This window comes from Pezoporus wallicus, unplaced genomic scaffold, assembly GCF_028554395.1.
Source record: "Pezoporus wallicus isolate ANWC-B61680 ecotype Strahan unplaced genomic scaffold, APGP_CSIRO_Pwel_v1 contig_6966, whole genome shotgun sequence".
NCBI classification, from domain to species: Eukaryota; Metazoa; Chordata; class Aves; order Psittaciformes; family Psittacidae; genus Pezoporus; species Pezoporus wallicus.
Genome location: NW_026639746.1, coordinates 2,477,949 through 2,504,463, shown reverse-complemented (window position 1 = coordinate 2,504,463; position 26,515 = coordinate 2,477,949). Strand labels below are relative to the sequence as shown.

The following is a 26,515-nucleotide window of genomic DNA, read 5'->3' as shown; positions in this document are numbered from 1 at the left end:
CTGTGGTGCTTTCTGATCAAGCCAGCAAGAGGCACAGCCAGGCCACCACTCTATTGATGAGAAGGTTCTGATTTTTACACGTTTCTCAGTGGGGAAGATGAAATTTCACTTGAGCTTCAAACCAGGCTTTGCAGTGGTTCCCTTTTGCACTTTTAGAGGCAAACAAAAGAAATAAAATTTGCAGTGCAATGTGCTATCCTGGGAAAAATCAGTCACAATCAGAAAAGACACCAGAAAACTCCACCAATCCATCCATATAGCCTCTGGCAAGGCTTGCCTGGCTCACTGTGCCAGGACTCCTCACAGCATCTCATACTCTGCTCCAGAGGAATTGGTGTCTGAGTGACGAGTGTAGAAGGACTGGAAAGTGAACCTTGGGTGATTTTTACTTTTTAAATGAAGATTAAAACTAAAGCTCTCAGCTCTCCACTACAATTGCTATCTCTCACTGCTCCTCCTGCACTTTCTTCTCTGTTCAGGGTCTTGCAAATGCATTTAAAGCCCTACAGTGTTCAGAATAAGCTCTCCATCCTTTTATACTTTTCCTCTTGTGTTCCACATCATGGAATCAACTGATGCTATCAACTTATGTCACTTATTATCTCTCACCCATGCCTCATTCCCCATGTAATGATTTTTTTTCCTTTTTACCTTCCTGCACATAGCATTTTTTCCTCTCCTTTTTCACACTCCCACTGTCATGCCTGCTCCTTTTCCAATAACACAGGCTACATTTTGTAATTTAGGGAATAAACCTTCAATTTCTTGAGCAAGAACTCCCACCGACTACGTGATGCAGAACAGGGCCCTACTTTGGCAGCGGTATGGGGAAAGGTAGTGAAGCCAATTTTAAAGCAGTCTTAATTACCTTGGTGGTTTGGATCACTTTGGTTGACTATTAAAATGCATATTTCTAAGGCGAGGTGTGCATAAATGGCATTGTATAAATAAAGAATTTCAGGAGCTTGATATAAAAGATTTTATAGAGGTAATATATTAATTCCAGTTGAGAGAAATGGAAGGCACTTTAAAATCAGTTTTACTAGCACCCTGTGTTTAAAAAAACGCACCTTCTTTTTCTTTTTGTTTAACCTCCTGTGCAAGTCTGGGCATGTTTGAGGCTCCCAGGATCCAATTTCATGTAGTATCCTATTTCAAATCCAGGCCAGAGCAGATCGATCAAAAATTAGTGCTGTCAGAAATAAAACTGCCTGTGGAATGCCTTCAACAACATGAAGATGAAAGGGGGAATGTAATATAGCAGAGAATGATTTTCTTTTTTGAGGTGGGAGGCTCTAAAGCAGTGTCCTTGGATGTCACACAATTTGCCTTGATTGAGCAATGATGGTCGTAGGACAATTTTGGTGATTTTTTGTGTTCTTCAGTTAGTAGTTAACAGCTGTGTTTTGTGAAGGAGGCTGGCGTGGGGTGGTTGTTGCTGGGGTTGTTTTAAGCCAAAGAGGCAGCAGTAGAATATTTTATGGCAGGCACAGAGCTACCTGTAGGTCTGCACATCGCCAGACTAACATGAGATTGCTAATAATTCTGGTCAGTGAAACACTGGTATTTTGGAACAACAGAGCTACTTCAGTACTTTTTAAATGGCTGGTGAATGCAAACTAGTCTAACCGATGTGGTTTATACTGGCTTTTACATTCAGCACAAACATAAATTGCAGTCTGCTTCATTTTGCAATATACCTCTCTATGCAGAGGGAAACAGCAATATCATTTTAGGACTTGGAAGGAATAGGAGGGTGAAGGGCAAACTGGCTTTGCGAGTTTTGGGTAATTTTGATTTTTAGATAATTTAAAATACTGTGCCAGTAATGTGTTGAAATCCTGGAAAACTAAGAGTAAACTTTGCTGTGTAGCGGTGGTCTCTCTCCTGTCATCTGCACTAAGTGATGCTCATGACACGGGGTGCATCTTGCATTGCTGGGAGACCGCCAGCTTGCACACTAGGCACCTTGCATGGAGCATGTGTCACAGCAGCTAGCCTCAGCCCCGTTTGCTGTCAGAGCAAGGGAGGAGGCTTCGGAGAAACATTCAGTGTCCTCACACATTGAAGGAGTGCTGCCTAAAGCCAGCCGAGAGAGTAATGGGAAAACAAGAAGCACAAAGAGCATTTGAATTTATTTTACACTCTGCCCCTTGGACAATAAATGCTTGTCTGTTTGGGACCCTGATCATGGTGTGCTCTTCACAGATAGATACGTATAAATGTATTGTAACTGAGCAATGCTAGTTAAATACACAGGCTCATCAAAGTGGACCTGTAAGTGGCTTTGCATAAGAGTGTGTTGGTTGCTCCTGTAGCTGTTTCCTGTGTTAATGCATTAATGCACATGTGCATGTCCAAGGCACCAGTGCTGGCCTGTGGAAACTCTTACTGCAGTGACTGTAGGATTTCACCTTTGGTCTCCAAAGCAGCACATGTTTTGTAAACTACTTGATGATTAACCTTCAGCTACAATATAATTGGCAAGTGTTTACTTAATAGTCAGAGATTGGGTTCCTGCTTGCAGGCAGCCTTTCTTGCTCAGGAAGCTGTGTGAATTAGAAATGAAAGATCTGCCTTGGCACCTCTCCGAGAAGTCCACTCTGGTCTCCTGACAGATGTGGAGAAAGCAAAGTGCTTGATGAAAAGGCTAATAAGATGGCTGTTGAAAGTCTGCATGTGGTCATCTTAAGGATTGAAAAGACTCCGCTAAGCTACTAAAAAGCAGTTCATTACTGTGTCTTTATGCAGAGTATATCAAAGATATTGATGAGGTTTTCACTAATTTCTGAATCTTTTTAGCCAGTGGGCACAAAATTAAGATGTTATTCCATTACATAATGAGGATATTCACTTTATCAAATTGGACTCCTAGCAACTGGGATGCCTCTCTAGCCAACAAGAAGCGAACAAAACCCGGTTTCCACTGCCTTCTGGAAGAGCTTATCTTATTCCTTTGGCTATACTGCATACAGAGAAAGTACCAGGTTTGATGAAACACCTACACCAGCATGTGTAAACCTCCTGTACTGTGATATAAGTTACTTCTCACAGGATTCATTTTGACACAATTTGCCAAATGGCATCTGAAAAGTCATGGGCACAGACTGTACTGTGTATGGTTTTGAATTTGTCACCTCAGCTCCCTGAAACTCAAGTTGGAGATAAAAAATAAATATATGGAGATACCTCTAATGTGTATTGGTTCACCTAACATGCTGAAAAATTCTGATCCTCTCTTGTTTGCGTATGGTGTTCAGCTTAGTTGCATAGACTAGCCAGGGCCATTGCAGGTGTGCTTAAAAGAGCCTGGAGTTCTTTTTGATATTTGATTTGTAAAATCTCGTTTTCATGAGAGAAAAGTACAACTATTACTGTGCTAAAAGTCTGCCTCTCCTATTTGCTGTTTTAGCATTCACAGGTAACTAGAATACTTAAAATTACTGTGTAGGATGGCATTTATGGTATGAGTTTAGAACAATGGTGTTAATTTGCAACCAAAACACTACATTTGGTGGGTTTTGTCACTTTGATGGTCTGAGACAAACCCTGTTGTCTTGTGTGAGTGACAAGGCAGGGAACCGTTTTGTCCCATATAAATTGTAAGGTTTGATAAATTATGATCTGAAAAGGCTGGAAAAAGTGCCACTCACCACTCCTCCACTGATTCTTGTCCTAATATGCAAGACACTGGATCTCAACCTGTTGGCAGTTCACAAGGTAGCATTCTTGAGGTTTGATCTTCGTGCTGAAATACTATTGAAAGTGCAGAAGTACTTCATGTTAGCACATTTAATTCTGTAGTTAAGAAATCTCTCTGGAAAAGTCTATAAAGACATAAGGTATTTAGTCTCCTTAGACCAAAGTGAAGGATGTCCATAAAGGGTAATGGAGCACAAATTAGTGGGTTTCAGTTTTGGGTTGTGATGGTCTTAGTTCTTACAGCGTATCTGTAAAACTCAGATTTTAGTTTGAGACTTTTAAGAACACAAAACTCCAGCATGTGTGGGGTTTCCTTTTTCTTTTTTTTTTCTTTTTATTTTTTATTTTTGCCCCCAAAACAAAGAGCAAAATGAAAGGGCTGAGTGAAAGCAGTTCTTTTAAGGTATATCTGGCAATGTTAAACAGTTCCGTTGTTATTTTAATATTCTGTTAGGTTTTGCACAGGGTTGGTCAAAGTCTTTTCATAGTGCATAAAACTGTGGTCTAAAGGATGGGGGTTGACTGGAAACCAAAAGAAAAAAATAGTTTAAGCTGTCTCAGATTTAAGTGTAGTGAAGGTAGAGCCATGTTCAGCAGCTTCAAGATAATGAGGATACTAAGCCTGAGGTAGACAAGTGGAGGACACAGAAAGGAAGTCTGGTGGAGTAATAGAACTTTGGAGATAATGTGCTAGAAGTAGAGCGGTTGTCTCTGAGGTCAAGGAGGTGGAGAGGGCAGAATGGGGATGACTAAGAGTAACATAAGCTGCAGAGCTGGAGGTGTGGGAAGATAAAGCATTGGCCAGATACAGAAGTGTAGTAGTGTGATACAGAGTTAATTAGAAATGTAAATACACTGCAGTGTTTCAAGTCTTAACCTGACATTTGATATCACCCTAAAGTTTTCAATAGTGAATTCTATATCCTGTTTCCATATGGACATGATCTCAGTGTTGTAATGTAGCCTTACCAGCACTGAAACGTGAAGATCCATTTTCAGAAGTAAGCTCAAAAAGCAGTATGTAGTGTTATCCTATGTGCTCTGTCCTACTAAGTGCACCGTGCTTGTTAGCTCAACGGCCAGATAGAAGTTCCATGGGCAAATGTAAGTATCTGCTCCATGTGTTACATATAGCTGAAGGCTCAGGGGAATTAAGGCCTGTGTCTGGGAACTGGATAGCACAACTTTCTATCCCTGACCTAGCGCCTGCCCTTTCTAACAAACAAAAAGCCTCCCTCAAAATGTGGTTTATGATCTGTTTTTAGCTCTAGAAGCAAAAGGAAGGGATGAGGGGGATGGGGAAGCACTCAGTATGCTCTTACTTATGGCACTGACAGCTTTCAGCTCCTCAGGACACGTGCCACACTTTGTTCCTTGCAGCTTTCAGAAACCACAGTCACCCCAGCATCCACAGCATTGGAGCCACACGTCATCCACTTGCAACATTTTGCATTTGGACTCAACTGATCAGCCAGAGTTTATAATCTCTTTGAAATGATGGTATTTGAGACACTGACCTAAAGTACAGAGGCGCAGCTGCCTGATGAGGGAGAGGCCACTTGCAGGATGGGGAGGTTGTTTATGGTTGTCCTGCCTCTACTGGGTTATTGACCTCTCCTGATGCTCTTAACTGCTTGACATGACCTTGGTGGTCTTTATCTTTTTGTCCTAAGGGAGTATTTTGATTTGAAAGGCAGAAATTGTGTCATATGAAAGGTGGGAGCAGTTAAGTGCATTCAGATTGTTGTGGGGCAGGATAAGAGCTAAATGTAGTCTAATGGCAGTAATCTTCCTTCTGTCATCTGTGGGTTATGGAGGCAAGAAGCTTCCCCTGAAAAGCAGCTGAGGGAAGACTGATTCCTCCTCCAGAAAGTGATCTGTGGCAGGACTCTCTCTGTCAACCCAGTGGAGAGAGAAGAAACAGGAAAATCACCTTCTTATACTGAATTTAGCTTGTGTGAGCATCCCCCTACCCACCTGCTCTGTTTGCGCTCATGATTTCTGTCAGCTTTAAAGAAGAACCTCCCTATGACATCTAAGTACTTTTGATACCAGGTCAGTCTGCAAGAGCCTCCAGTTATCAGAAGACCTGTGATAGTTATGTGTATTCCTTTAGTTCAAGCAGTCCATTTTGACTGGCCAGCTGGCCAAACCCATACCATGAAAGACCAGTTCCTTATGGTGCTCTATGCAAAATACTGAAAAAGAGCTACAAGCAGAAGCTAAAAGGAAAAAACAAAGCCAAACAAAACCAGGAAGCCTCATGGCAGATGGTACCACCTGTGTCCATCTAAACCTAGCCAAAGCAGTGTGCCATTTAAGTAGAGAAACCTGGAAAATCTGATGACTCGGTCTGAATAAACAGGGAGACAGTGAGTGTGATTTCTGGCTCACATCCCACGCATCTTATGAAAAAAGCTTCCTATTTTATCACACAGAAAATTGAGTACAGTTTGGTAGCATCATTCTCTGGCACAGCTGATTACCAACTACAGACTAAAATGCCTGGTGTACCCATGTGAGAACTGACACATAAGCAGTCTGATGATTCTCTGACGGTTCCTGGGTTATGGTTGAACCAGTTTTCCCAATAAATAAATTTCTAATGTTATTAGCAGGGCACATACCTTTATTACTGGGAGCATAACAGTCAGGGCTGACATCATTCTATTCTTTTTCTAGGCTCAGCCACATACTAATTTCCATGCACTTCAGTTGTTGCAGCTGCAAAGTTGAGATGTGAACCAACTGTGGAAGACGTGCCTAAGTCACTGTTCAGCAATGTTTGCAAAAATATCCTAAAAAAAGAGAGGGAACATGGATGTATAAAGGGAACTCCTCAGTGGGATGAAATCTTGTTTCCTTGCTGACTACCTCAACCTGCTTCCTTCTTGGCTCTTGTTGACAATATCATAATCTTTCACATCCCTTTGCACTTCCTTTTACTTCTGTGTTTCCTTTTCCTTTACATGCTTAAGTTGTGCCAGATCTGTTCTTTCCTTTCTCAGTAAGACATACAAAGAAATCTGCCCTTTCCCTTGGCCCTGAAGTCTGACGGTTTTTCTGTCCATCTCTTGGCTTGTCTGCTTTACTTACCCACTCCTCCTATGACTTCCCTCAATCCCAGCCCAAGCCTGCACTCTTCAGTTAGGCCTTATCAAGCAGCTAGGGTATAAATATCTCACCCCAGCTCTTCTCCCATGTCCCTCATCTCATGATTTTGCTGAGTATCCTGTTTCATCCTCCTGTTTCATCCACCTGGTGAGGGTGCAGGGTCCCTCAAACAGCTTTTCCCTGGGAAGGGATGAATGTACATAGTCTTAAAGAATGTGTTACCCCAGCAACTGGATATGGGGAATCCCATTGGCAGTTAATATTAAATCCCATTGGTCATTAATAAAATAAACTTGGTTTAGTGCTGGGCTACCTCAGTGAACCCAAAGGGAAAAGAAAAGCCCTGCTGATGTTTGTGTCTTACTTCCCTAGGGAGCCAATGTTATGCAAGTCTCAGCTGAGATGAGATGGCTTTGGAGAAAAGGTGGTTTTGCCAGGTGTTTGGGTTTCCCTCCCCTGGGACCTGCCGTGTGGTGATATCTTAGTGCGTGTACAGTGTTCACTGCAAACTCTTTGAGTGGGCATCACATGTGTTGCTAAAAAGTAACTGGGAAATGACTGTATGTAAGAAACAGCAGCATTCAGCACGCACTACATCTACTGACTGGGATATTTTTCAAGGACAGTTGTCATCTTCACATCTTTACAATCTACATGAACCCTTTTTTATCACTTTTTGGCATATACAGTGATGTTAAGGAGTAGCAGATGGTATTTTATCCTTCCCTAGAGGGACAGACACTGTTTCCCTTCTATTCTTAAATGTTTGATTGTGGGAGGTGCTGAGTACTGCCATTGATATTAGTGCGATCAAGCTCTAGCTAGAAAAGAGCCAAATCATACAATACCCCATCTGTAATGCCAGCCATTATCTCTCGTAATATATCAGTTGAGCTTTTAGTTCTTCACTAATTAGTTGTACATCTGTGAGCAACTGTCCATCTGATTTATTATCCAAGCAGCTATTGAAATACAGAACATTGCCCAATTTAGCCTCAGGATTGAAAGTTATGGTGTGCTAAAGTTGTGTTTAAAATGTAATAAAATGGACTATATATAAACAAATTACAAGTTTATGGGACACTACAGATGATCTTCAATCAATATTTTAAAGTTCATAAAATTAAGGTGATTGAGCATAGCTTAATGCATATGAATATCTTTTTAATTGCTGCCTTCTTTTATTTAGTAAGAAGATTAAACACTGTCCTGGAGAATAACTTGAGTGTAGTGAGGAAGACTTAGCGGAAAAGTGAATGTAAGTATTTTGCAGCATGTGTCTATTATTTATGTTTGCAAACCATTGACATTGGTGATATTATAAATGATGCTAAATTGGCAGCCTAATTTACCAAAAAGACCACTTTTAGTATGGCAAGAATGCTGAGTCTGATCATGGTGCATATGTGTGTGAGGTAAAAAATGTCTATTATGTGGTTTTCAGTATAGGTCTGTAGGTTATATATACTTAAATGCTTTTAACAGGGCCACATGCTGTTAGCTATTTGCATGCTTATGAACTGCTTGCAGGAAAAATGTCAACATGAAGTTGCCACTAAGTGCCCTTAAAAGAAAAAAAACCCACCGCTACCCCCATATAAATACTCATGGGGATCCTTAAATTCTGTAATGTGGACACATTTTCCATTTCTAGAGGAATTTAGTCTAACTTCAAATAATGCAGCCAGTTTATAGTATTTTTCTGTATATTCACCCCAAAGATGTGAGTTTATCGTAGAAGAAGATTGCACTGTGGATTGGCAATTCAATTTAGAGTGAAATACAGTGGCTGCAAGTTCCAGGCTAAGTGCATCATTGCTCACTTGAGGTCACTTTTTCAAAACTGGAGTCAATAGTTCTCTAACAATAAGAGCTTTGGTTCATTTTCTAGACCCTTTTGAAACTATTACTTTGCTGGTGAATACACCGTTATTTTTCTTAAAGTAACAGCTTTCCCGGCCTGTGTTTCGTAATAATGTGAACTCCCTAGCTGTCTGCACGAACATATTTATATGTAGGTACATATTTGTGTGTGAAGCAAAGCTGTATCTCTACAAGTCATACCCCAGGAGGCTTTGAGCAGCTCTGGTGCGCAGGCTAGCATTAATCATGAACTTCAAGCTGCCACGGATTCATTCCAGGATTTTTTCATATCACATTTTTCCCACAATCTCACCTGCCATTTTCCAGAGCATGCCTGATGAGTTTGGAAGCCGCCAACTAAGCCTTTCCAAATGCTGGATAAAGTACAGAATTCATGACTTCGATGTCAAATAGGGCAGTGATTCTGTCTTAAATTTCTAACAAGCTGGGGCAGTTTTAATTTTAGCCTTTGGACTTTTATAAACTTGTCTTCTAAAATTACTAACTGACCAATAGTAGTGAAACAGTGTGATACTGCAGGAACATTGTGAAATGCTGTCTGGTTATATAGAGTTGCCTAGTGATACAGGGTTGCTTGAAATGGAGATCCTCAGATCTGACAACACTGAACCTAAGCTAAAGGTTTAGAGACAAGGCTGTGCATTGACTCTCCATGTTTGGCCCGGTTTGAAACCTATATAGGCCTGTAAGATACAAAATGAAATCCTTAAAGGCTTCTGGTGTGTATTGAACAAAACAAAGTTTGAAGGCATTTACTGGCACCTTTCACTTAGGTTGCTTCATGGTCCTAAAAGTGCATCTCATTTGATCTTGTTCAGGCCAGTGGCACTTCTTGAACAGTTACACATGGGTGTGATGAGTTTGTACACATGAAAGTTTTTGTTGAGTTACTTTCACGTTATTTTCACCAACCTGATCTTCAGTTGTTTCTCCTGGGAATCTTGGGAAGAAGCACTGTTGTCTTTAGTTCCCTTTTTTTATTTTGTAAAATCAGCAGAGTATTTGGGATTTTTTTGTAGGTTTTTTAGTGCTTGTTTAGCAGGAAAGTGCTGTTTGAGTATGGGTTGAATTGTAAAAGATATCTCTCCAATTAAAATGCCATTTCATATATGTACGTATGTGAAAACAGATAAAAGACTTGAGGTAGAGCTGTATTTCAGGGAGCAGTGGACTGTTGACAGTGTGACTATTAGGTGGTCGTGAAATTGGCAGGAGAATGAATACTTCCCTGTGGAGAGATGGATACTAGCACTTTGTCCCTGATGTTAAAATAAATATGAACTGCAGTAGACGTTACTTTTCTGATAATTTTGTGCATGTTTAGACTGAGCTTTTAAATGGAAACCTTCTTTTTGATCTGGCTCTTGCAGCTATCTGACATTAGTCTATGAAGATGCTGATTAGACTTCTAGGATTATAAAGTATTTGCTGAAAAACAGAAATCATCCCAGAAATGTCCACCTTAGTTTCATGATCCAGCCCAGTATCATAAAATTGTTATTTACAAGAACTTGGCTCCTGTATAGTAAATGCTATAAATAATTCTCAGCAGCGTTTGGATATGATTCTATGATAGCACGGTAAATAAGGCATAGAGTCACACTGAGTGAGAGAAAAATAAATATTGAAGAGTTGCTAGTTCATTAAGTAATGCCTATGCTGTGCAATAAATGAGGCAAGGGAAACAGGGAAAAGGTCTCCCATCATAGAGACTATTGTGAAAGATTTGCATAAGAATCTTTAATATTTTCTATACATGACAGTCAATTGAGTTGGACACCCTAGAGTTACCTCTGAGACTCATCTTTAGATCCATAGGACTTAAGTCACCAAAGCATCAGGTAACATTTGTTCGGTATCTGCTGCATGTCTTGGTGAGAACAAGACGTGGGCTTTGCAAAAAGTTCTTATGGAATTTGTGCTGTCATCATCATGAGACCCTAAAGGGCTTTCAGCAGGACTGCACAGGGGGTGCATCTGTCTTCATGCCTGCGCCTTCTGGCATCTCTTCCAGTACCTGTGCCCCATCTTTTTTTTCTTTCCCTTTGGCTCCATCTTCCCTGTGTTGTCTGGCTGACAGCAAGGAAAATACTGCAGCTCCAGGAAAGATGATAACTCTAGATTACCAGAACGAGTAGCCTGGGACACCAGGTCAGGCTGTAACTACCAGGAGTGGCAACCACAGGAAACCCCTCCATAATGATCTCTCAAGAGTGTGCAAGAGCAGCTTATTTGGAGTCTTACACTGCTGTTTTCCCATATGCTATCAAATACAATCTTTTATTTCCCTCTAATCTGGGTTTATATTCACTGGGCCATATAAAGGCCAGATGTCATGCCTTTGCTGCTAGATCTTTGAGACAAGCACGCTCATGGTCAAAGTCCTGCCCTTAGTACTGAGCATGGAATGGCTGGGAGAAAGCTGGGTCCATAGGCCAGCCTTGGCTCTACATCTTTCTTTGGCAGCAGCCAACATATGTGACCTATCTAACAAAAGCATTGCTTAGCTTTGGGCATATTTCATATCGCCGGCTACAGATGAATCTGTAATAGAGTTTTGCCCATATGTTGGCACTTTCCCTCTATGGAGAAATGAGGCTATGCTTTACCAGTAGGTGCAGTACTTGAATATCTGCAATGTGTTATAAACTTCTCACACTTCACTTTGAGACCTGCCTTATAAAAAAGAGTAGTAGGTTAGTTATAGAAAGGTGGTTTATTGAGGGGGTGTCCTTTCTCCTTACATTCAGTAACAGTTGACCTAAGTCTACAGGTCTGGCTACAAGACCCGCAGGAGAGAAGATTCTTGCAAGAAAATTTAGAGGTATCCATTGAAAAACAGATCTGCATGTCAGCCTGTCTTTCTTATGTTTCTCTGAAATAGTCTCCTGGGGAATACATAGGAAAACAAACAGTAGATTCTTTACCATTTTAGGAGATGAATGGATCCAGCTTCAAAATACTAGCTATTTTAAATGCAAAACGATCCTTCTTTAATTAATACTTGGCAAAGCATTTTAAATATTAGCTAATTCTCATGGCACACCTGTCAGGTAAGTAAAAATTATATCCATTTATAGCTCAGGAAGCTGAAATACTGCCTAACATCAGCATTTTCTCAAATGCTACCTAGTTAATTCACTGAAATAACTAGTCTAATTCTCAGAGGTTCTGCATATTCTTAGTTGTCCTAAATTATACTTGGAGCTCAAGAGTATTTACACTTTGAAACTGAGTGCAAGTATTTTGGTACAGAAATGCTGAACCCAAGGCATCCACACTTGAGGCTTTTCCCAGACTTAGGCATCCCTACAAGGTCTAGAGCTGGAACTTGAATGTAGTTGATTCCCAGGCTGGATTCGGGGTCCTGCACTGCCCAGCTCTCAGAGCTTAAGGCAAAGGGTTGTTTCTCAGAGGAGCTGCAAGAGGTATGAGATATGGATGGGTTTGGGAGGGTCAGGCTTTAGAGATTTTTTTGCAGGAAGGTGTGTGTAGAAGGGGTGCATAGAGAGGGAAGTGCACAAAGTGGGAAGAAACATTGTGTATGATGGCAGTTAATTTTTCTGCCTCCTCCCGTTGCTCCCATTAGAGATGCAGGTTATTTCTTGTTATTTCTGTCATGGCTCTTTCTCCTTTTGTTAAAGCGTCAGCAGAGTGGTATAATTGGGCTGGAAGACAAATTTTTTGCTGCCCTGTTGAGCAACAACTGAAAGGAGAGGGGATTTTGTACAAGTGCTGTCTTTCCTTCAGTATGCAGTGCAACTTGTTTCCAAGTGGTGTTTTAGTTGGAGCAGTGGTGGTGTTAAAGTGCCCTGCTTTGTCTGTGCAAACAGTTTTTGTAACCTGTTTGCTCCGTTTGCTGTGGCAATGCCCAGCCCTGAATACAGTACAGAACCTAAGGATGGCGTCACTCCGTCCCAGTCTGTTCTCCTTGCAGGAGCAGGTGGGAACAGACAAAACCCCAGCCAAAGGCCATCGATGGATTGGCACGTAAAGGAGGGAAAAGCCTAGGCTACAGAAAGGGCTCTCAGTGATTGAACAGCCTGGAGCAGGCATGCAGGGCTGAATTAGGAGCTGGAATTGTTTGGCTTTCAAATTCAGAGGACTTGTTTGCTGTCTTGGCCCTGCTCAGAGTGAATAACTGCTACTGCTAATCACAAAGCCCAAAACAGAGTGAAGGATTCAAACCAGAAAATGATGACTCACCCTCCCTTCTCCCCCCTCCCCAGTTACAGTCCCCTCTAAACCACTTTACCTCACCAAAGCCCTAGTGGCTTTTCACTTATAAATAATCATGTGTTTGAAATGTTAAAATGTGTAGGCAGGGATTAAAAGGATATGTGATGTTCCAGCATTAAAACAGTGCAGACTTCTGCAAGGGAATTGTGAAGGAAAATTAAAATGTAGTTATTTTTGGCAAGGTCTGCTGCATCCTGGGGAGATGAAGAGAGGCAAAAAAGCAGTTTACCTAAGCCTAGTGAAACAGAGTAGAAAAGCTGGGTGCAGTAAAATAGGGTTTCACATCAGTTCTTTGTTCTATTAGAGCCAGATTTGAAGTTTTGGGGTTATCTCAATCGGGGGGAAGAGCAGGGAGGAGATGCGCTGAGAAATTCCTTTTGAAGCTATCAATCTAACCTGCCCTCCTTTTCCTCCTGTAAAGGCTGGTGAATACAACTGCTTGGTTGGTGCTCACACTGTAACAGGTTTCTTCCTTCTCCTAATCCATGGTGGGACTGAGAGGCAGATGGACCCCCGTAACACTCTCAGCTCAGTATGTCAGCCCACAGGATTTTACAGAATAAGCAGGTTGTGGTGCCCATTTGGGGTATTAGTCTGTATTCTCACAGAAGTTAGAATATTGGCACTGAGTTTCTTGTTGTGTCTGGCAATAAAAATTGACAATTGTCCGTGCTTAGAAAAAGAAGTGCATTACAGACTTAGAGGGAACTGTTGTAAATCAGTTGTGAGCATCAACTCTAGCATTGATTTCAGGGTTTTAATATGATTTTTAGTGTCATTCTCAGATGCTTTGTTAGCTTTGTCTCCATAAACCTTTGATTCCTGGCCAAAGTGAGGCTTTTCATGGGACTGCCAATGCTGGAGTCAGGGAAATCGGCCTCCTTGCCCCGCTTCACACAGTACCAGTGTGAACAGGCACAGATAAGGGTACTGTTCTGCCTCTTTTCTTGCTCATGATCTTTCTGCTATGTGCTGTTGGCAACTATGCCAGCAGCAACTGTGCAATTACTAATAAACGTACAATTTTAGGAGGCCCCCATTCATTTCAGGTCTAATTAATTTTTGACATACACTCTGAGCCTACAGCCTAGCTGAAGTGGTGTCATGGGTCTCTCTATAGCTAGCAGTTTGAGGACCTCTGCTCCGTTCCTGCCCTGCATCCTCTTGCTTCAGGGTAGCAGTGATGTTGTTTAAGCAGTTGTCTTTGGTGAGCTGGTATGTTGCTTTGCTAAATGGAAATGGTTTGTATTAGTGTGCCGATTTGTATGGAATATGCCACCTCCACTGTTCTTAACCTTTGCTGTTACTTTTGTTCTAGCAAATATGGAAAACTGCCCTATCCTCTCAGGGTATTACTTTTTTAATGCTGTTTGCATGAACCTGTTTATAAGCCCAGCTTGTGTCCTTGTTTTGTTTTTCTCCCTGCTTTAATGCATTTAAGTGTATTAGTTGAGAAATATCTCTATAATAATCTTTAGGTCAATTAATCTTACATTTAATTAAAGGATTTAACAAGGATAAACGTAAGAATTAAATACTTGTCTGCTTAATACTTTTTTAGGGCTAAATTCAAGGCAAGCCTCAACCTTATTTGATTGAGTTAATGCAGTACATGCAAAAGACATTCTATTTAAAAGTAGCTGTTCTTTTGGACAGCTAAACAATAGTCTAGTGTCCTGGTACTGCAGCACTCAATCTGATCAAGCACAATGTCATGTAGTAATGTCAAGACGTAAACACATCTAGTTTTAGGTAGGAAATTTCTCACTGTCAGTCAGTAAGCCAATGACTTCACAAACAGAAGTCTTTCAGGGATACACAAAATACAGTCTTGTTTACCCTTGCAGGTTTTCCTTACAATTGCATCAGTTTAATTTGTGACTAGTTAAATGCATTGTATTAAATTACAGTTCCTGGAAATTTCTGAGTTTGTGAAACATCACAGCTCTTGTGTTTATACACAGCTAGGGTTTTCTTTACAATGTGTCTGGAAGTTTCCAGACAACCAAAGGGACCTGCCACAGTTTGCTTCAAAGCTAGATCTATGTTTTCAAAAAGCATGGGGTTTAGAGCTTGTGCTTTTGTTCTTGTTGTTGTTGTTTTGAACCTGGAGAAAGAGTGATTGTGCTGGTTGCACGGAGGAAGCATAAGGTGGGCATTGCTCTGAGAGCTCTGGCTAGCTATTTTTCATATATAAAGAGAGCTGTGACTAACTCTATTTTTAAAAAATACAGTATTTGTTTCCCTCATGTGGGAATGATGACTTCACAAATCATAGTACCTGTTACAGGCAATGTTATGAGGATTTGCACTTTGACGTCCTCTTCTTACCTTCCTTTCTTGAGGTGTTTTCTGCTGAGAACCTCTTGCTGCATGTCAGAGAAGTCCCGAGGACACCACAGGGGATGCCAGAGGACCCTCACTAAGAACAGAAAGCTGGGACACAGTTTTGACTTTGGCATCCTCTGAATCAGTTCCACATCCAAAAGTCTTCAGGTTAGGCTACAGGCCATTTGGCTCTTCAGGGTACTCAGAGGGCGAAAAAAAGGTCACAATACCTTTTCCAATGTAGTGAGCAGAAACATGTAGTACAGCTGATGTCAGGGGTGGTGGAGCAGCTTCCTGAAGTCCTTTAGCACTTCTTACAGTCAGCATCTTTAGAAAGCATGAGCTATATCCTTCTGTACGGGAGAAAATGTCTACTTTGGTCTCAGCTCTGTAGTGGCATTGACTGCCAGCGTTCATCAGAGGTATCCAGAAATGGAGTGACTGTAGAGAGGTCTGCTTGGTCACAAAGCCAAGGAGATCCTGTTAAAAGGCCAGGGTGGTGCTAGGAAAGGAAGGTCTGTGTGGTCAGTAACCCAGGCATAAGCTGATCCATTGCATTCCCAGGTTTTTCATACCCTTGGGTGAACTTATATCAAGCCGTCCATCCATATGTGAATTCTTTGGTTGATTGACTTGAAAGATATATTGGATAGCATTTTTTATAGTGGTCCAAGCTGCAGGATATGGATTTTATCTGTTGTATAAATATTTGTGGTGCTGCCCTGGGTTTGCTTTGCCGGATGCGTATGCTTCCTTATTGAGTTGCGCCACATGGGAATGTTCTACCTGTTCATGATTACAGATGTTGCCTAAAGGAGCTCTATGCAAAGAAGTTATCTCTCCTAAGGGAGGTTTATGTGAGCAAAGCATTTACAGCTGGGGGGCATGCTATGCTGAGAGAAACTGGTTTTCAAAAATATGTCTTTGAAGTATATATAGGACCAGGAGGAAAAGAACAAGTAAATAATGTAGATGGGGAATGGAAATAAAAAGAAATAAAGAAAGGAAGATGTTCCAAATACATCTATTTTACAAAACTTGAGCAAAATTAAATAAGCTAACATTAGTGTAAGCAAATGTGGTACCCTGAAAATAGTTATCCTATAGGAAAGCTGGTGTTTATTCTCACGAAGGAAGAATGAGCAGAGATAACATCCTCTCACAGCAAGCCTATCTGTCTGTTGTCTTTAGCAAGGCGAGAGGCAGAATTTCTTTTTTTCAGTTGTAGGAAACCTACTGAAGGTGTTTTACCTAAGTTGTGTCAGGACAAGTTTATACAGTTATGTTATTGGGTACCAGTCCATGCTATTGTTGAACAAGGTGGGTTGGTTCCCCCATCTCCCCTAGCTGCTTGATTCTGCCACTTTCATGGGTGGCGTAAGTATGCGTGCAGCCAAATCTGAAGCCTAAGCAAGAGCTGAAAACTAACCTGGCCAGGAGCTGAAAAATGGGTAGTTCCTGCCGTAACAGCTCCATGAGAGTCTTCTCACCACCCCTTGCATGCCCAAAGCAGGGACTTTCCTTTTCAGAGCAAGGGACTACTGCACTTAGACACAGCATAGATTCTCTCTAGTGATGCACTAGGTATCAACTTTTTTGCCCAGCTGTTAGGCAAAGTGTAGCATTTACCCAAAATCTTTCTTTTAAATTAGTAGCAGGACAACCTGTAGAGGGAGGGGCAAGCTGCTTGTTGTCAGATTCACTTGATAAAACTGAAACTCTGACCCTGTGGGACGGTAGAGGAAAAAGGAAGTGTCCCAAGTGGGGTATTAGGCTTGCTGTGATCTCCTTCACATGTCTGTTAAGCAGCTGCAAAAGCCTTCCCTGTAACTCCAATTGCTGAATAACTGGGGAGAGGAAAGGGAAGGGGCAAGGGGGGAGGAGGCACATTTGATGTTTTATGATGTTTTTGAGGCAAGGATTTCTGCAGTGATGCTCCTTGTCTTGTTCTGCCAACTCCTTTACTGAAGTTGAACTATATTTATTGTCTTCAGCATTCATCTAATACATCTAACATTCTCGGGCAAGGTAAATATCTGACATCCCCTGTGTAGTTAATTCTTCCCCATGCTTTAAAGATTTGTGGTATCCTTGTAAAATATTGTCATACAAGTAGTGGGTGGGAGAGTACATGCTGTTACAGTAAGGAAAATAGAGCCTTTTAAGTAAATTCCCTAAGCAGCTGCACATTACAGCATACAGCTACGTTTTCTGGTGTGGTTGGAATTGTACTACGGTCTCAATTTTCCATTCACTGGCCTTGAAAAAGGCATAAGCATCTGAGAGACAGAAATCAGTACAAATTGATCTCATAAGTGCAAATTTTATGAGAATTCTTGTCTGACAGTGGGTGAGTGATCTTGGTAAGTTAGATTGCAAAATTATTTTATTCACAAGTTTGCTTTCATTATGGGTGAAATATGCAAAATAATATCTAAATAAAGACTAAGTTAAGCTGTTAAATGCTGGTTCCGTGAATCAGACATTTTATGGTTTGTGCTTTGATTTGAAGGCTGTCTGTCAGGCTTCATCTTTATTTGTGGTAAATAAAACCTCTTCCCTGAAGGGATCAAGGTATGAACTCATAGGAACCATAATATTATTGCCTACCACAATCAGTGATTTTGTAGGGATCTCGTTAAAGTTCAAATTCTTTCCCTGCAATTGAGTAGAAATACCAGTATATGCTGGAAATAAATCAGTCACTGTTAGAGGGGATCAAGAAAGATTAAAATACAGGGAGGCTGCTCAAGGCAGGTGTCAGCATCTTTTGAGAGAGAAGGAGCTAAAGATGGAAAGATAAATACCAAAGACTGTAGTTGCATCTCTCCCTCAGCCCTTCCTCCAGCCAGAAGTTGTTCATTCTGTGCTAGTTTGAAAACTAGAGAGGTGACAGCCTGGAGAAGCACAAAGAATTCACTCAATGAGTGGGTAGCAAAGAAAGATTAACTGAAGGACCCAAGTGAGGAGAGGCACATGTGCTGAGTAAACTCTTGGGCATCATGCAAATGGATACTCAAGCAATATACTCCACGTGACCCTATGTCCATAGTCAACAGGACTGTGCAAACATGAATATGCTGAAGAAACCAAAGCTCTGTAAGCTTCCTGTCAGCAGGTGACCTTCCACGGTGATGAGCGTCAGGCACTAGTCCAAAGGCAGCAAGTAAAGTGTTGCCCGTGGTCATAAGCAACACCACATCAAATTTTGTGGGCAGGGAAAGAACAAGAATCTGAAGTGATTTTTGCTGTACCAAACCTGAAAGCTTTGATGGAAGTTAAAGCAGATCTGACTGAAAAGCTCTGCTCATCTGGGAGGCGGCAGCTTTCCATAACACGATGAAGTTTTTATGTGAGGGTCTAATAGATGATGATGTGGAGAGGACTAACAAAGTCTGTTGTAACAGTAATAAGAAGCTAAGGTAGGAACATAGAGAATATAATTTATTTTGGGAAAAGAAACTACCATGCACAAGTAGCTGAGCATCAAGCTGTGTGGAGCTAAGTGAGCTCAGAGCTTTTAGGCACAAAAGGGCCTGGCATTGTTTGATAATAAGCTCTGACTGAAACATGCTACCTAATGGCAAAACATTGATTGACTCTCATTTAGTATTATTTCTGGACTGTGGCATATCTGACATGCCCCAGATTTTCAATTTTGGTGTCTCTTCTTGCTGGTTTATCTCTGTACGGCCATGATAACACAGCACTTTTGTAGGGCAGGAGTGAAAGCACCATACAACAGGTTTATCAACTATACATCAAGATTGTACACTGCTCGATAGAGTGTTGTTTTCATGTTCACACAAATGCAATTCCCTTTTGTTGAGAATGCAGTAAGAGTATAACTGCCATAAGGACCAACAGATGATGTAAAGTATTTGGTGAAAATTTAAATTGCTCAAATAGTTAAGAATTGTTGTATTAACTGTTTTCATGGAATAATGAAATGTAATGTTCTAAAAAGTGAATATCAGATTCTAGCTATCTAGTGATCTGTTCCTGCTCTACAGCGTTATATTATTAAAGGCATCTCTTTTTATCTGCTTATTTATCCCTTATTCTCTGTCCTTACTGCACAAATCTGGATTTTCACAGTACAGAGGCTGAGGATTTACCCGCTGCCAAATAGTGATCCACGAGCTGAGTCAGGGTTAGAAATTCTTGGGTTTATTCCATAGACCATCCTGGTGTAGAGTTGGGACTATGAAGACTGCGCTTCTTTACTGCAGACAGATCAGTTCTATAAATAACTATTTTCTGAGAGCTTCTGTATGAAAGTGTGTATGTATGCTTATTACATACAATTTCCCTGTTGCTTTTTCTTGGGTGTCATTTCTTTGTCCTGCTTTGGTTCCCTCTGAGTTTTGAGCTGAGCTCTCAGGGGATGAGCGTGCTGGAGATCACCATGGCAACACTCCAAAAAATGCACAGTGCAGGCGCCAGGCTTTGCTGCCGTTATCCCCGAGAGAGCTCTGATGATCTGTGGACTTGCAGACTTATTTGGGAGCTACAAGGGGAGGCTGAGTTGGTGGCTGAGAGCTGGGGAAACCGTACCTGTTAAAAGCGTTTCCTATGTAAATTGTGGGGCTCTGGATATTGTTTGTTGATGTATAGCACTAGCATCCAGCATTTTCATAGCTTACTGCTGAGATTTCCCTTAGCATACTGTAAACCCTCTTTTTTTTTTGTTCCACAGAATTCTAACACTAGTCTCTTGCATCTTAGCTCTCCCCATTTTCACTCAAGACTACTATGGGAGCCATGGTAAAAGCTTAAAGATGCTTGATGATAAAACATGTCATAAAGATTATGATGCAGATTTTAAGAGTATCCCTGCTGTTCCCAAATCTTTTTTTCAGGAGAAAAAGAAAACATTCAAGCAAGAGCTATTTTATAGATGAATATTTCACGGCAGTGGTTGGGAGAGAATGGGTTCTCTGCAGCAGCAGGAAATAATGGAAACTGGATAAAAGTGTTTGCCTTCTCAGACAAGAATTAGGGACTCCAGGCTGTGTTCTGACAGGGGAAATATGACATTGAAGTCTTGTTTTACATCATTGAAGTATCACATATCCTGGTACATGGCGGGGGTAAAGGGGGGATGTTTGTGGGTTTTCCGGCCAACCAGGCATAAGGCTACACCACCAGAAGGACACGGGCTCATAATGCTCAAAGCAGTGACTAGTTCAAGCATGATCAGCAGCCTTGAATAAGGTGCCTCCACTTCCATGGGAGCAAAATATGTGAACAAGCAGGACGCAAAGCAGGAATGTTAAAAATAGGTGGCAAGGAATTCTTGGGAGAAAAATGTATTTGAAGCCTTCTTTTCTAGGGGTTTTCACAGTCCAATTTGTGGATGCATAGAGGTCAGTACTCAAGTTAAACTGAAAGGAGCTCAGATTACCACTCTGAAAATGGGAATTCATCATTGCATTCATCAGTGGGTAAAATGCCCGAGCTGGTCCTGTGCCAGGAGCCCAGATCACACAGTCAATTCCATGCCCTAAAAGTCAGGTTTCCCTCAGTCTGTTCCAATAAATATAGAAGCATTTCTTGTTAGCACTGGATCAGGGAGCCCTGCTTCAGGCAAAGACATCTGGTAGCAAAGCATTAGAGATGGGTGTAGGTGCACTCAACAGCCTGAATTGAGATTTCTCAACAGAGCTACTGTATGAACACTGCAGTTATCCATGTGTTCACATCCTCCACTTCCTCCAGCCAAGGGTGTGCATTTCTTCCTGAATATAGATATCTGCATCTAAGTGCAGAGATCCCCATTGCTGTGTTTAAGTGCTTGAAATCTGGATTCAGTTTCTACTGGAGTTAAGTATAATAATGTTTAATCTGAGGTTGTCAGACAAGTTTGAGCACGAGAAAAAGAGCAGGGCTGCTGAGTGCCGACAGGGTAAAGGTAGTTCAACTTCTGTAGAATCCAGAATTTGGGGGATTTTGTGGGAAAAAGTAGGAAACTAATAGTATACATAGCCAAAAGTTATCAGAACTGCACTCTGGTATGGCAAACCTTAGGAAAGCTACTTCCATTTTTTGTCATTATAGGGCTAAGAATGGTTTATTTCAACTAACTGTTAACATGGAATAAATTGTCCAATTTCCCTCCAAGGCAAATTAATTAAATAAACTCACACATGCCTTTTTGAAAAAAGCAGTAAAATTATAAGTGATGCCACATATTTTAACCTATTCATAGAGAACAGAACTTCAGCAGATCAAGAGGTGTTAAAGCATTCCTGTAAATGCTGGCCAAAGAGTCCAGCACTCTTTAAGACTAACTGAAGAGAAACAAAGTTCATGGATTATTATGGTTTTGGTGTTTAAAGTTCAAATTTTTAAAATAGGACTGAAAACAAAACAATTTGTGCATTTTGCAAGAATTTCATTTCCAAGTTTTCATTGAGATAAGACATTTTAAAACAATGCTAAACAAAAAGTACTTACTGGTGGTGATGTGGTTCTAAGCAGCCCCTGAACTCCAAATGCAGTTGGCAGGGATGCCATAAGTCAAGAAATGTTTTACCCAAGCCCTATTTTGTAACTGTAACTCTAGGAGAAAAGTATGGAGGTTATGTAGGTGACCTCTCTGACAGAATGCATAATGAAACAGGATAAAATGATTTGGAGCTCATGGAATCTGAACATGAACAAAGTTTTAAGAACTGCTGACTTCCTACTACAACTTCTAGCATCAGCATTAATCAAATCCAATGTATTTATCTTCCTCTGCCATTCAGACTAAAATTAGATTGTTTACTTTTCTAAGCAAGCTAATGGAATGGTTATTTACTGCTTACTTCTACCAGGCAGAAAAAACCTAGTAGAGAACCAACTTGTTTCTTTCACCTCTGAAGTACAATTATTAGAATAGTGGTAAGACTACTGTCATTTTATAGAAAAGTTTCTCCTAGATGAGAAAGTGAGACATTTAGCTCAAAGGGACTTCTGATTCCTTTCCTGTGCTGAGATGTATAGCTCTCTTGAGGCATGCAGTACTTGATTCTGCTGGTTCTTGAGGGCTCTGCAGAGAAAAGAGAGCAAAAATATCTTCAGAAGCTTTCCCAGAAGACCTGGTTTTGGTGCTGACCAGGATTAATGCCCTGTGTTGTTATAAGTCCATTTGTTCCTAAAAATGTAAATGTCTTATCCTTGAGGTTCTTGCCTAACTCATTATTTGAATGTGTCTTGACTTTGATGTGGAAAAGCAATTTCTGTCGTGTATGAAAGCTATTGGAAAAATACATTTTGCAGCTCATTTAGTGAAAGAATTCTTCAGTTCAGCCCCGTTTCCCTACCTCAGCCCTGTTGTTCCTAACGATGCATTCACCTAGCAAATCCATGCCTTGAAGAGAATAATGCAGTAGGTAACACTTTTAATCAGTATAGGAAATATGAAACAGTAGGGAATGAATTTCCAACTGTGCAAGCAAGGAAAAAAAAAGGAAAAATGTGAAAGCTGTTTTTTTACATTTCTTTCTCCTCAGATTGGTCATACCTATGGGGCTTTTATGGTGCCACAGTTGCATACTTATCAATAATTGTTTCCTAATTCTGCTCCGTTTCTCCACTGAAGTAGTATAAAATGTTGAGCTCCATGCAGCCAGTCAATTTTCAAGATCCCATGTGGACAACAGAAACCAGTGTGCTGTTAGTAATCTGTTAAAAGGATAATTTTCCTCTTGTATCGGTGTTTAATTGGACGGAATCTCAAATCTTAATAGTACCTACATTGCCTAAATACCATTCTCCTTGAGGTGTGACAATGGACGGGAAAGAGCTGCTTATTTGAACAGTAACCTTCTCTGTAATTAGTTCAAACCATACCTGAAGGGGGAGAAAAGAAGTTTACCAAAATGATTTGAAGAGTCAGAACTGGACTTCTTTTTGTCCACCTTCTTGTGGCAGCTGTTTGTGCATACTGGGGTGTCATTAGGTAACGTGTAAACTGAACATGTGTTTGGGGAAAGCTAGTACCAAGGAGCGTTTCAGCAGGGGTGAGGGATGTGGTGGTTGCTTGTCAGTCATGAGCAAGCTGGGTTAGACTGCACACCTTGTACTGGGCTGTTTTCTGTGTTCGAATCCCACTTAGGCCTCTGGGTCTTCCACAATATAAAAACAGTGGTTGTCTGAAGCTGTGTAGCCCAGGGCCAGAGCAAAGGCCAGAACCTGGCAGAAGCCAGGGCTGCAGGACAGGCATGGTGTGCTTGCAGCAGCTTCCATCTTTCCTTTGTCTTGCTTCCCTCCTCTGTCCTCAGCATGAGTAGAAAAATTAAAAATCTTATATATTTGTGTTCAGTGTATAAGGAGGAAGGTTGTGAGAAGGGGAAGGGTTCAACCTTTGGAGGCATGTGGGAGGCTGGAGGCATAGGGTCAGTGAGTGGTTTTTCAGTTTGCCAGGAATGGGAATGAAGAGTGGTTTCGGGAGGCTATCGGAAACAAGGAAGCATCATTCAAAATGCAGCCCACCTGGAGTCCTGTGGCCAGCTCTGGGGTTCCCGGTATAGAAGTATATGGACCTGTTAGAGCAGGTCCAGAGGAAGGCCACAAAAATGGTCAGAGGACTGGAACACCTCTCCTAAGAAGAAAGGCTGAGAGTTGGGGTTGTTGAGCCTGGAAGAGGCCCTGGGGAGACCTTAGTGTGGCTTTTCAATATGTAAAGGGGGATTATAAAAAAGATGTAGAAAGACTTTTGTTAGGGCCTGTAGTGACAGGACAAGGGGCACTGGTTAAAGAGGTTATGTTTAGACTGGACAAATGAAGAAATTCTTTTAGAGTGGTGAGACGCTGGAACAGGTTGCTTAGAAAAGTGGATGCCCTGTCCCTGGAAGCGTGCTAAGTCAGATTGGATGAGGGTGTGAGCAACTTCATCTAGTGAATGATACCCCTGCTTATGGCAGGGGGCTGGACTACATTAGGTGATCTTTGAAGGTTCCTTCCAACCCAAAGCATTCCACAATTCTCTAAAGCTGGTGTCCTGTCCAAATAAAGAAAATTAGAAAGGATTTGTCACTCCAGCAGGTTGAATATAAAAGTTTCAATGCAATTAGGTGGGCTAAAAACACTTGAATGACTTACCAGAGTAGGCTAAACTAATACTCAGACCTATGATACTATGACCTCCTTCAGACATGCCAGGAACAAAAAGCTCAGTGTAGGACCAACTGGTGGCTGAGATTTGAAAGGATGCTCAGAGAGGATGAGGCCCTTACAAATATTTCATTCATTCTTGCTGCATCCTGTTCCCTCTGGAAGAGGTCAGGGATTTTTCGTAATGAAGTCCTTTGGGTGGGTGGGATGGGGGAGTACTGGCACAGGCTCACTTGAGAACCTTAGCGGGAAATGACCATGTGGTAAATCTCATGTTTATACGGAAAAAAAATTGAGTTTAAATGCACAAAAAGGAAATGTCTTATTTCTACATTCCCTCTCACTATGATTGTATTATTTGCCATCCTCTTTCTTCTTTCTCTGTCTTCCATTGGAAAAAAAAACAACAACAACAACAACAAAACAAACAAACAAACAAACAAAAAAAAACAAAAAAAAGCCCCTGGCAAATAAGCCAGGGACAGTGAAAAACAAATCCTTCCATAAGAAATGGGATTTGTCAATTCCCCAGGGTGAAAGGAAAAAAGATGATGTGAAAGTAGCAACACAGTCCTGATTCCATGTTTACCTATTCTAGGATAAATAGGGTCCAGTTAAGATGTAGGTGATTAGGTCTAAAAAGGAGTGTCTTAGAAAGGCATTTATTTCCAAACACCTTTTTGAAAGAAACAGTCTTGCCCAAGACCTCACCACTGTCACCCACTGTGGTTTGAAGTGAGCACCATACACTTGGATGCTTCATCGCTGGATGCAGTACAGCGCAAAGCTCTTGAAAGCTTCCAGTCATTAAACTTTGCTAAACAGCATCAAGCTTTTTTCAAAGAATGGTACTTCTGCTTCAGGGAGCTGGCCACCATCCAGCTCTAATAATTACCTTCTGCCTTATCTAAATTGCTCTGTTTATTTAATTGGACAAGGTCATATGTCAAAAGATGGTGGGCAGGGTTGCGGATGGTAGGACAATAGGTACTGTGTCACCCGACTCATTCAGGGCTGGGTGAAGCAAGCCCTATGAGCAGATCATAGTGATTTTCTGCAAATCACTCTGAAGCTTGCAAAGCACTCCATAAATCAAATAGAAGTTCCACTAAGTTTAAACAAAGTGTTGTTAATAAAAGTGCTGATCCCTGTCAGGCTACCTAGACAACTGTGGGAGTTGTATATGAGTATTGTCGCAGTACTCCAGAACACATGAAAGAGAGAGGCCTGGTTTGTGCTAGAAATGAAGAAGTTTCTCCATAAGCATCTACCACAGGTTTATGGCCATCCTGTACTGATGCACTGCTGGAGGGGTTAAGGACCACTGATTCTTCTAGACAAAGGTTGGCTCTTCCTAGTGGATTTTTTTTTATTTCCCTGTCACACTGCTGCTTAAAGGCTAATACAAACCTTAATAAAATATTATATGTGTGTCATCATTACAATACTCGGTGCACTTCCTCAAGCTCTGTTAACTGTGCTTGCTGTGTGGGAAGGACTGGGGATGTGGCTCTTGGCTTGTGACTCTGGTGTTTCATGTTCCTGGTACAGTGAAATCGGCTGTTTAACACAAAGTACGGCAGACTGCTTTGTCAGCGGTTCTTAGACTTCCTAGGCTGGGAGGATATGAGAAAGACATTACAAGTTGAGGAACTTTTTCAAATAAGCAAACAGTGATCCTGCTGAGCAGAGCTATTTTTGAGGGGGGAGATGTTTGTTTAATCACCTAATGGAGCTGGTGCATTTTTTCCAGATGTGCTCAGATCAAGCAGTGACCTCTGCTATCAGCGGTGTAGATGTCTTGTGGTGTTGTCTTTTGTGTATGGAGGCAGGAACCCATCCCCTCCCCTGGCTCTTCCTGTGGCAGTGAGCAGGCTTTACATACTGGTGACATGAGCAAGGTTACCTTGCTTTGCTCTTTGAATTATAACCTCCTCAGTTTGAACACTTGCAGGTCTTTAATGTTAAACCACTGCCTCTCTTGCTTGCATGGTGCAGTGGGTGCAAAGACAGTTTAAATCCACTGCCAGAAAGTAAGAGAGACTTCATTAATGTCTGGAGTATTTGAATCCCATCAGGGTTACTCTCTTTAGCATCAGGGATCAATTACTTCAATGCAATAACAAATACACCCAACACAAGCCAT

At 41.2% G+C, this 26,515-nt stretch overlaps 1 protein-coding gene across 2 annotated transcripts in view; it reads left to right on the top strand.

The window, feature by feature from the left end:
- The first annotated feature begins 8,005 nt into the window (after nucleotides 1–8,005).
- The window catches only part of PLXNB2 (plexin B2), a 114,609-nt gene continuing 96,099 nt past the window's right edge, over nucleotides 8,006–26,515 (top strand). The window contains exon 1 of one of the 2 annotated variants that reach the window (XM_057415831.1): nucleotides 8,006–8,074. The gene's annotated coding sequence lies outside the window, so the exon portion shown is untranslated. Of the gene's footprint in view, nucleotides 8,075–12,109; nucleotides 12,129–26,515 lie in introns of those variants that run through there. The other variant, XM_057415834.1, reaches the window with a different exon arrangement.